Source organism: Macaca fascicularis, chromosome 4 (genome assembly GCF_037993035.2).
Source record: "Macaca fascicularis isolate 582-1 chromosome 4, T2T-MFA8v1.1".
Taxonomy (NCBI): Eukaryota; Metazoa; Chordata; class Mammalia; order Primates; family Cercopithecidae; genus Macaca; species Macaca fascicularis.
The window spans coordinates 131,673,026-131,682,040 of record NC_088378.1 but is presented as its reverse complement, the minus strand read 5'-3'; positions in this window follow the sequence as shown (position 1 = coordinate 131,682,040).

The following is a 9,015-nucleotide window of genomic DNA, read 5'->3' as shown; positions in this document are numbered from 1 at the left end:
CAGGGGCGGGGAGGGGCGGGAGGAGGACGGGACGGCGCAGCCAATAAGCTAGGACGCCGTCCCGCGTGGCCTTGTGGGAGCTGTAGTACACTCCCTGTGCCCACTTTCCTGGGCCGTGGTAGAGCTCTAGGGCAGAAGGGTAAACTCAGGTGGGGAACAGGGTTCTTTTCCTTCCAGTTTTTCTGGCTGCTCTACTCTCAGATTTAGGTCGTGGTGTGACAGTAGGCAGGACAGGACAAGGGCCAAATGAATGAGGCACTGCCTTGGGTGCGAAATTTAAGAGGGTGCCAGCAAAACTCCGATAATTTTTTAATATTTCAAAAAATAGTAATAGATTTTCAGAAGTCCGTGAAATATCAACGTTCTAAATAAAAAGATCGATCCTACACTTGCATGACTCACCTCACTCAGTGCACCATACTGCAGATTGTGGTTGTAAAACAGGTCTTTTAAGATATACTTCTCCAGGTGTGCCCCAAAAGGATATTAACAATCTTGCCTTCTCCATGAAAAAAAAAAAGTATATGAGAAGAAGTCACAATCAGTGGACAACATTTTTGAAATGCTTCTTATGCACCAAGCACCATGCTAAATGTTATTTAAAACAATCCTGGTATGAATAGAATGTCCATTTTGCAATTGAGGACATTGAGGCTCAGGGAGACCAGGTAATTTTCTCGAAGTCACACAGCTGATGGTGGGTTTCAAACCCAGGGCAATCTGCTTTCTACAGTCATTCAGTCAAGATTCAATGTGTGTTGGGAATGGTGGGGCGTGCCTCTTCCCGTCTGTAAAAAGTAGAGTGCTGTAGTCCTTTAAGATTTTGGATAACACACACAATGATGAGCTTATGTACTAAGAATAATTATGCTCAAACCAGCCTGTTGTATCTAAAACCCTATCCCTGTAGAATTGCAAGAATAAAACACCGGCTGGAACATACGGCTGCCAAGTGTATGCTTAGGAAGTGGGGATATAGTTCCTGATCTTGAAGAATTGACCGAATAGTGGGAGAGGAAAGAATAACCGAATATAACTGACTTTTACAAATGCAGTGAGACTGTCAGAAAAGCTGAGATGATTTTAGACTTAGATTCAATATGAGTTTCTCACAATGATACTCAAAATTCAGAAAATACATTGTGGGGGATGAAAGTGTATCTGGGATATGTTTGAAATGGATACGACAAGTATGCCAGAGGTCTGTTTACAAGGGGCCTGAAGACCAACTGAGGACTGTTCAAGCTCTGTCCACTGCTAAGTTTAGATACGTCTGGATTTATCAGGGAAACTGAGCATGGGGACAAGAAGGATAAAAAAATTTTTTTGGGTGGATATGAGGCTTGAAGAGCCTTCTAGAGAAGACTCAACCTCAGGGAAGAAGCCACCTGACATATGAACTTGATCCAAGAATGTCACTAGCTCCATGAAGCGTCTCTAGATTCTACCCTCTTCAAATTGTATGTGATGATCTCTTCACTTGGGCTTTACTGTTATCTTTTGTAGAACTTGGGTCCTCAAGGCAAGACTCAAGGCAAGACTAAGGCTTACTCAGTTATGTTTGAAGGCCGAAATCCTCTCCATATTATCACACATCTACTTGGACTCCTCTAGTGCTGGGAAACTTTCTGGCTTCCTGATGTTGCCTGCTCCACTTAAATGTCTCCCCACCTATTAAAGTTCTTACTTGTATTCAGCAAAAAAAGTGCCCCTTTCTGTCAACATATAGTGATTAAGTGTCATCAGGGCCAAATCCTCTGCTAATGGCTGGGAATAAGGAAATACTTCCAAGGGCTCACAGCCTGCAGTAGGGCTCTGATGTGGCAAATCCATGGATTGATTTGGAGGGTTCTGTAGACTCCTGAACTTGAATGCATAATACTGTATACTTTTTTTTCCCCTGGGGAGAGGTGGCTTTTTGTCACATGCTCAAAGAGGCTTATGGAACATACTATCCTAGAAATCTCTCTTTTGTGTTGCCCTCCTATTGGCCCTAGTTTTAGCCCTCTGGGCATATACATCCTCTCTTTAAGACTTTAACCCAAGTACTCTCTTAATGATAAACAGCAGCAGTTATTGCCAACTCTTATACACAATGTCTTGTGAGCCACTGCACCATCTTCTCTAATACAATTTGGTTTGCCTAGGTCCTGGTGGCAGACTGTATTTGCAAGACGGCTGCAACAATATTTCCTGTCTCATATGTTCTAGAGCTGTGTTGTCCAATAGAAACTTCTGCAATAATGGAGATATTCCATGTCCTCACATAGCTGTTGAACACATGAAATGTGGCTAATGTGACTGAGAATTGGATTTTTAATTTTATTAAATTGTCGTTAATTGAAGTGTAAACAGCCATGTGTGGCTACTGGCTACTGTATTATTCAGCACTATGATAGAACTTTGCTTTCTCCAGAAGGGGTGGAATCAACTTTCCTCCCTTTGCATCTGGGTCAGTTTGTAACTTGTTTGTAACAGTGTAAAAGTGATACTGCATGGCTTTTGAGACTAGGTTAGAAAAATATGATACAATTCCCACCTTACAATTTATCTATAGTGATCTGGTCTCCAGCTGACTGGAAGATGTTTCTCCTTATTCCCCACCCATTCTCTCTGCATTTGACTTTCATCTCCCAACTCCCCCCAACAAAAAAAGATCCAGGATATGATTTCCAGCCGTATGTCCATTGTCTAATAGGAGCCTCAAGTGTCCAGTCATCTGAATATTCATTCAGACCTATCCCCTATTCTATAACTGTGGACTCTCCTTTCAATTTTAAGCATTTTAATGAAGCAATAAAGTTTCAAAAAATATTGTATCAACTATTCCTATCATTTCTCTTTTGAGGACCTTGTTGAGGATAGTCTTTATTTGTCCCTCCAGATCCTTCTCCACCCTGCTCTGAGGACCAGGAGGTTGACTTCTACCAACTGCATTGATGGCATCACCCAGCTGCACTGATGTCTGGTTTCCAGGTGGATCTTGCCAATAGGGAGCATGGCGGGAGATCAGAGAGCAGGAGGAGAGAAAAGCTGGAATATCTATTCTTCCTGATCCCTCCCTGTTTTGCTCTGGCTACAGCTGTAGTTGGTGTCATCTGGCCCCTCTGCCATGATTCCACCTCCCACTTAGTCCAGTAACACTATTTCTAACACTTGTTTCTTCACTTCAGACTGGGGTGAGATTGGCTTTCTTCTGCTGATTGTCCTTGGATGCCTCAACATTCCTGTTGACCCACCCCCCTACCTTAACCTTGCCCACACCTCCAAAATAGTCCCTGTATTAAAATATCCCTTCAAATATTTTAGCTGAGTATGCCATTTCTCGCTGGTTCCCTGACTGATACAGGATTCGTGGACTCCTCCCTTCCATAGTACCCTTTGTTAATAGCAGCAATTACAACAGTGATATCGTTTATTTATATGCCTTCTGCACTATAAACCCTCTGAGGGCTGGTGCCAAATCTAAATTATCTGTAATCATAGAACCTAGCATGGTATTTAATGCACAATAGGCTCACAATAGGTACATTAAATGGCAGAGTCCATATCCTTGATTTGCCTGTAAGATGGCTGTTATGCTTTGGATATGGTTTGTTTGTCCTCACCAAATCTCATGTTGAAATTTGACCCCCAGTGTGGCAGTGGTGGGAGGTGTGGGTCATGGGGGTGGATCCCTCGTGAATGGATTGGTGCTGTTCTCTTGCTAGTGAGTAAGTTCTGAGGGGAATGGATTAGTTCCCATGAAAGTGCGTTGTCATAAAGCCAGGACACTTGTCCAGTTTGGCCCTTTTGTGCTGATGCTAGCTTCCCCTTTGACCTTCTCCACCATATCCTGACATAGCACAAAAGTCTCATCAGAGGCTGAGCAGATGCAATGTCATGCTTCTTGTAATGAGATAAATAAACCTCTTATTAATTGCCCGGCCTCAGGTATTCCTTCTATAGAAGTACAAAACAGACTAAGACAGCTGTATCAGTCAGCCTGGGCTAGATTGTACTGTTATAACAAGTAACTCCAATATCTCAAAGGCTGAAAATAACAAGTGTTTATTCTCTCATTTGGGCTACATGCCCAGCAAAGGTATATTTATCTGCTTTACATTGCTATAAAGGAATACTGGAGACTAATTTATAAAGAAAATAGGTTCATTTGGCTCATGGTTCTGTGGGCGTACAAGAAGCATGGTACCAGCGTCTGTTTCTGGTGAGGGCTTCAGGAAGCTTCCAATTATGGTGGAAGGCAGAGGGGAGCAGTCATAACATGGGAGAGGAGGGAAGTCACAATATTTAAACAATGAGCTCTTACATAAGCTAATAGAATAAAAACTCAGCCAAGCGCAGTGACTCACACTTGTAATCTCAGCACTTTGCGAGGCTGAGGCAGGCGGATCACCTGAGTTCGGGAGTTCGAGACCAGCCTGACCAACATGGAGAAACCCTGTCTCTACTAAAACTACAAAATTAGCCAGGCATGGTGGCGCATGCCTATAATCCCAGCTACTCAGGAGGCTGAGGTGGGAGAATTGATTGAACCCTGGAGGCGAGGTTGCAGTGAGTCGAGATGGCGCCATTGCACTCCAGCCTGGGTGACAAGAGTGAAACTCGTCTCAAAAACTAAAACAAAAACAAACAAACAAGAAAAAACAAAACCTCACTCATCACCTAGGGGATGACATCAACCCATTCATGAGGGATTTGTTCCTGAAGCCCAAACACCTCCCACCAGGCCCCATCTCCAACATTGGGGATCAAATTTCAACGTGAGATCTGGAGAGGACAAACATCCAAACTATATCAAAGAGTTAGCTGGGAACTTTGTCTGCCATCAATGTTGCCCTCACTCTGGGTCCCAGGCTGATGGGGCAGTGAATATTCACATAGAACATTGGTGCTTACCAAGAGGGAAAAAGTGTGGCAAACAGCACACTGGCTTTACAGCTTCTTCCCGGAAGTGTCACACATCACTCTGCTTGAAGCAAGTCACATGGCTGCATCTAATTTCAAAGGGAAGAACAGCTTAGTCCTCCCTCAGAGAGGGGAAGCAGATGCTGGTGAACAGTAAAATAACCTTACTCCAGGAACAAACCTCTCCTTGCTCTCTTATGTATCGTCCAGCTTTTCCATTCAACTTTTCTACTTCTTCACACCTGTCACTCCCCCTGCATCCTGAAACCAGCCATGGAAGCCTTATACATCTGCGTGTATCATGCATACCCTCAGAGCCATGTGGTGCTAACTAGGAGTTTCTTGTTTAGATTCTGTCATCAGCAAAACTAAGAGGAGAGTTTGTAATACCTCTTTAATTCGATTGTTTTCAAAGTGTGGATTTCAGAGGTCAACAGTAGTTTCATAGTAATATTAAGAAATTGTGCCAGGCGCGGTGGCTCACACCTGTAATCCCAGCACTTTGGGAGGCCGAGTCAGGCAGATCATAAGGTCAGGAGATCGAGACCATCCTAAAAATACAAAAAATTAGCTGGGCGTGGTGGCGGGCGCCTGTAGTCTCAGATACTCGGAGGCTGAAGCAGAATGGTGTGAACCTGGGAGGCAGAGCTTGCAGTAAGCTGAGATCGGGCCACTGTACTCCAGCCTGGGTGATAGAGGGAGACTCCGTCTCAAAAAATAAATAAATAAATAAATAAAAAGAAAAGAAATTGTCTTTCCTACTCTCATGTGCCTATCACCATATAGGAGTTTTGTATGTGTGATTTCACAGATTGAACACAGAAGCAGATATGAGAATCCAGTTGTCTTCTGCTAAGCCAGACATGAAAGCAAGTTGCCAAAATGTAGCACAATGCCACTTTTTTTCCCTGTTTTTGTTTTGGAAATTGTTTTCATAAAGCATTATGTTAACATGTAATAGGCATTGACATTGTTATTTTTTAGTGAGTTAAATGTTAAGATTTTCTGAGTTTGAATTTCTAATATATAACTATAAATCAAAGAAATTAATATAGTAAATATAAATTAAATATTTCAAAAAGATGTGTTATACAACATGGTGGTGACTGTGGTTAACAATATATTGTATCTTGAAAATTGCTGAGATTTTAAGTGTTCTCACCACACAAAAAAGTGAGGAAATGCAAGTGTTAATGTTAATTAGCTCATTTTAGCCATTTCATAATGTATATTTCAAAACATTGTACATGATGTAATATTTCTGTCAATTTAAATAAGTTAAAAACAGGTATTAAGTAGATATAACACAAACAAACAAATAAGCTCTTTGGGGATGTTTGATACTTTAGAGCAGCGGTCCACAACCCTTTTGGCACCAGGGACCAGTTTCGTGGAAGACAGTTTTTCCATGGGGGCGGTGGTAGGCGAACGGTTTCAGGAGGGAACTGTTCCACCTGAGACCATCAGGCGTTAGATTCTTAGAAGAAACACGCAACCCAGATAGATCCCTTGCAGGCGCAGTTCACAGTAGGGTTTGAGCTCCTCTAAGAATCTGATGCTGCTGCTGATCTGACAGGAGGCAGAGCTCAGGCAGTCATGCTTGCTTGATTGCTACTCACCTTCTGCTGTGTGGCTCCGTTCCTAACAAGCTACAGACTGGTACCAGTCCAGGGCCTGGGGGTTGGGGACCCCTGCTTTAGAGTATAAAGAGTTCCTGAGACAAAGAGTTTGAGAACTGCTGCTTTAATACACAATCTTTCATCCTCTAGAGACCTAGAGACATCCTAATTATTCTTCATAGCTGCTGTGTCCACACCATCCTCCCCGCACCATTGAGAAGAATATAGAATAAACTCTTTCCTGTCCCCCATTTCCCGGAGCCCCTGGAGTGGGCTGTTTTCCTATGGAGTTGATGATGAGATTGGTTTGAAGGTTCCTCATCTTGAGGTTCGACAGGAGCCTTACACTGGGAATCAGCTCCATGTTTCACATCCAACCTCTACCATAGAGTCACTTTCTCTCTACTAGTTTGGGCTCCTCATTGACTGGAAATAAAAACTGGTCTTCAGCTTGTTGTGAGACTTGAGTCATGGAATGCTTAAGCAAGTGCTGTTGTTTTTATGATATTGTTTTAGGGCAAGGAGGGCCTTACTCATGTTACTGAAACCATCCTTTCTCACATGAAAGAGATTAAAGAGATTAACTCTTTTGATGTATTGAGCCTACAGGAAAGCTCTTATTAGAATTAGGTAACCCCCCACAAGGGATGGCAGGTTCATTATAAACCATGTATATAACTCAGCTCAAATTAGTTTAACTGTTTTCCAAGAGTAGGTAGCCAAGAGCAATAATGGTAAGTAGGGTAGGTATGATGAGTTAGGCAAAAATAAGGCACAGGGATTACCAAGAAGGATGGGCTCCAATTCTTAGGGAGTCCTGAGACCCTTGCTGTGTGGGAGAAGAGGAGGCTCGGAGGACACTGAAAATTGTCTTCTGAGGTATTCCCAGGTATTTTTCAGGCCAGACCATCATCCCTGTTATGAAATCATCCTGAACTGTTTTCTCCTACTGATCTTCTTAGTGTATGGTGGTTTTAAAACAGGTCCATAAATTCTTAAATATTCCTCACTTTAAAAGGTGGAGCCTAGTTCCTCTCCCCTTAAATGTGGGCTGAACTTAGGAACTCCAGCAAATCAAATGTGGCAGAAGTGATGGTGTTAGGCTTCTGAGGGTAGTCGGTAAAAGATCACGTGGCTTCCTCCTTGCTCCCTCTGGGAGAAGCCAGCAGCCATGTTGTGAGCAGTTCTCTGGAGATGCCCGTTTGATGAAGACTGAAACCTCCTGCCAACAGCCAGTTAGGAACGAAGGCCTCCAACCAACAGCCATATATGGGAACCATTTTGGATAGGACTCCTCCAGCCCTAGTCACAGCTTCATGTACCTGCAGCCCTTGCTGAGCTCTTCACTGCCGTCTCACAAGATACCCTGATCCGGAAACATCCAGCCAAGCCACTCCCAGGCTCCTGCCCCTTAGAAATTGGGTGAGATAAACACTGGTTGTTTTCAGCCATTACATTTCGGAGTGACTTGTTACACATCAATAGAAAATTTAAAAGTTGTGTGTAAATTCCTACAGTGAGTTGCTATTTAACTATATTGCCTGTTGCCATCACAGGAAAGAGATGCTGTTTATGTCTGTAACTGTATTGGTGGCATTCTAGGCCATTTGTTCTCCATGTGCCCCACCCTTCCCTGGGATCCATTCTCCACCTGTCTTTGCCCCCTGTTCTCTGCCCCAAGAGGTTGATCCCATGGACCGCCTTGCCTTCAGGCTTCTGTTTGGAGTCCATTCATGGAAGGGACTGGGAGGGGAGCACAGGACAGCATGGGAGAGAGATCTGGGCATGGGCAACTCCTCCTCGCCAACTCCACATTCTTTTCTACCAGCCGAGGGAGGCAAGAGATGACTTCACACCTGACTTTATTCTACTCACTCCTACAGAGTTAGAGTTCACTGTGTTAAGGCCCACGCATTTAGAAGAAAAGCAGCTCACACGTGGGTCTACCTTTGAACTAGAAAATAACCTTTAATTCCCCTAAGACAATCAAATTCACTAAACTCAGGCCTAATTCCTCTGCAACAAAGATCAAGTTGTACTGTCTGGATTATGCAGTGGCTGGCTGTTAAATTTAGTTGGGGTAATTATTGGGGTGGAGATATAAAACAAGAAGTATCAAAGGCTGACATTTTTGGAAACATCTCAGAAGTCCTCGTGCGCATGAGAACTGGCCCAGCTGAGAATGCCACCTGACATGTTCCCTCCTGGGGCAATCAGAGAAGAGCAAGCCTCTGTGAGTAAGGCAGGCGATAGGTTGGAAAGAGCCCTGGCTTGGCAGTGGGGGCGATCTGACTGCCAGTTCTCACTTGGCACAAATTCCCTGCTTAATCTTGGGCCAATTACTTAATTTCTCTGGTTTCATCATATGTCAGAGGGGGAAACTGCCTGTCTTATCTACTTCACAGGGTGGTGGTTGTGAGAAATCAATTAGAGAGGATTTTACTATATTATGAAAATATCAGATGAAGCACAAAGAGGTGAAGTAACT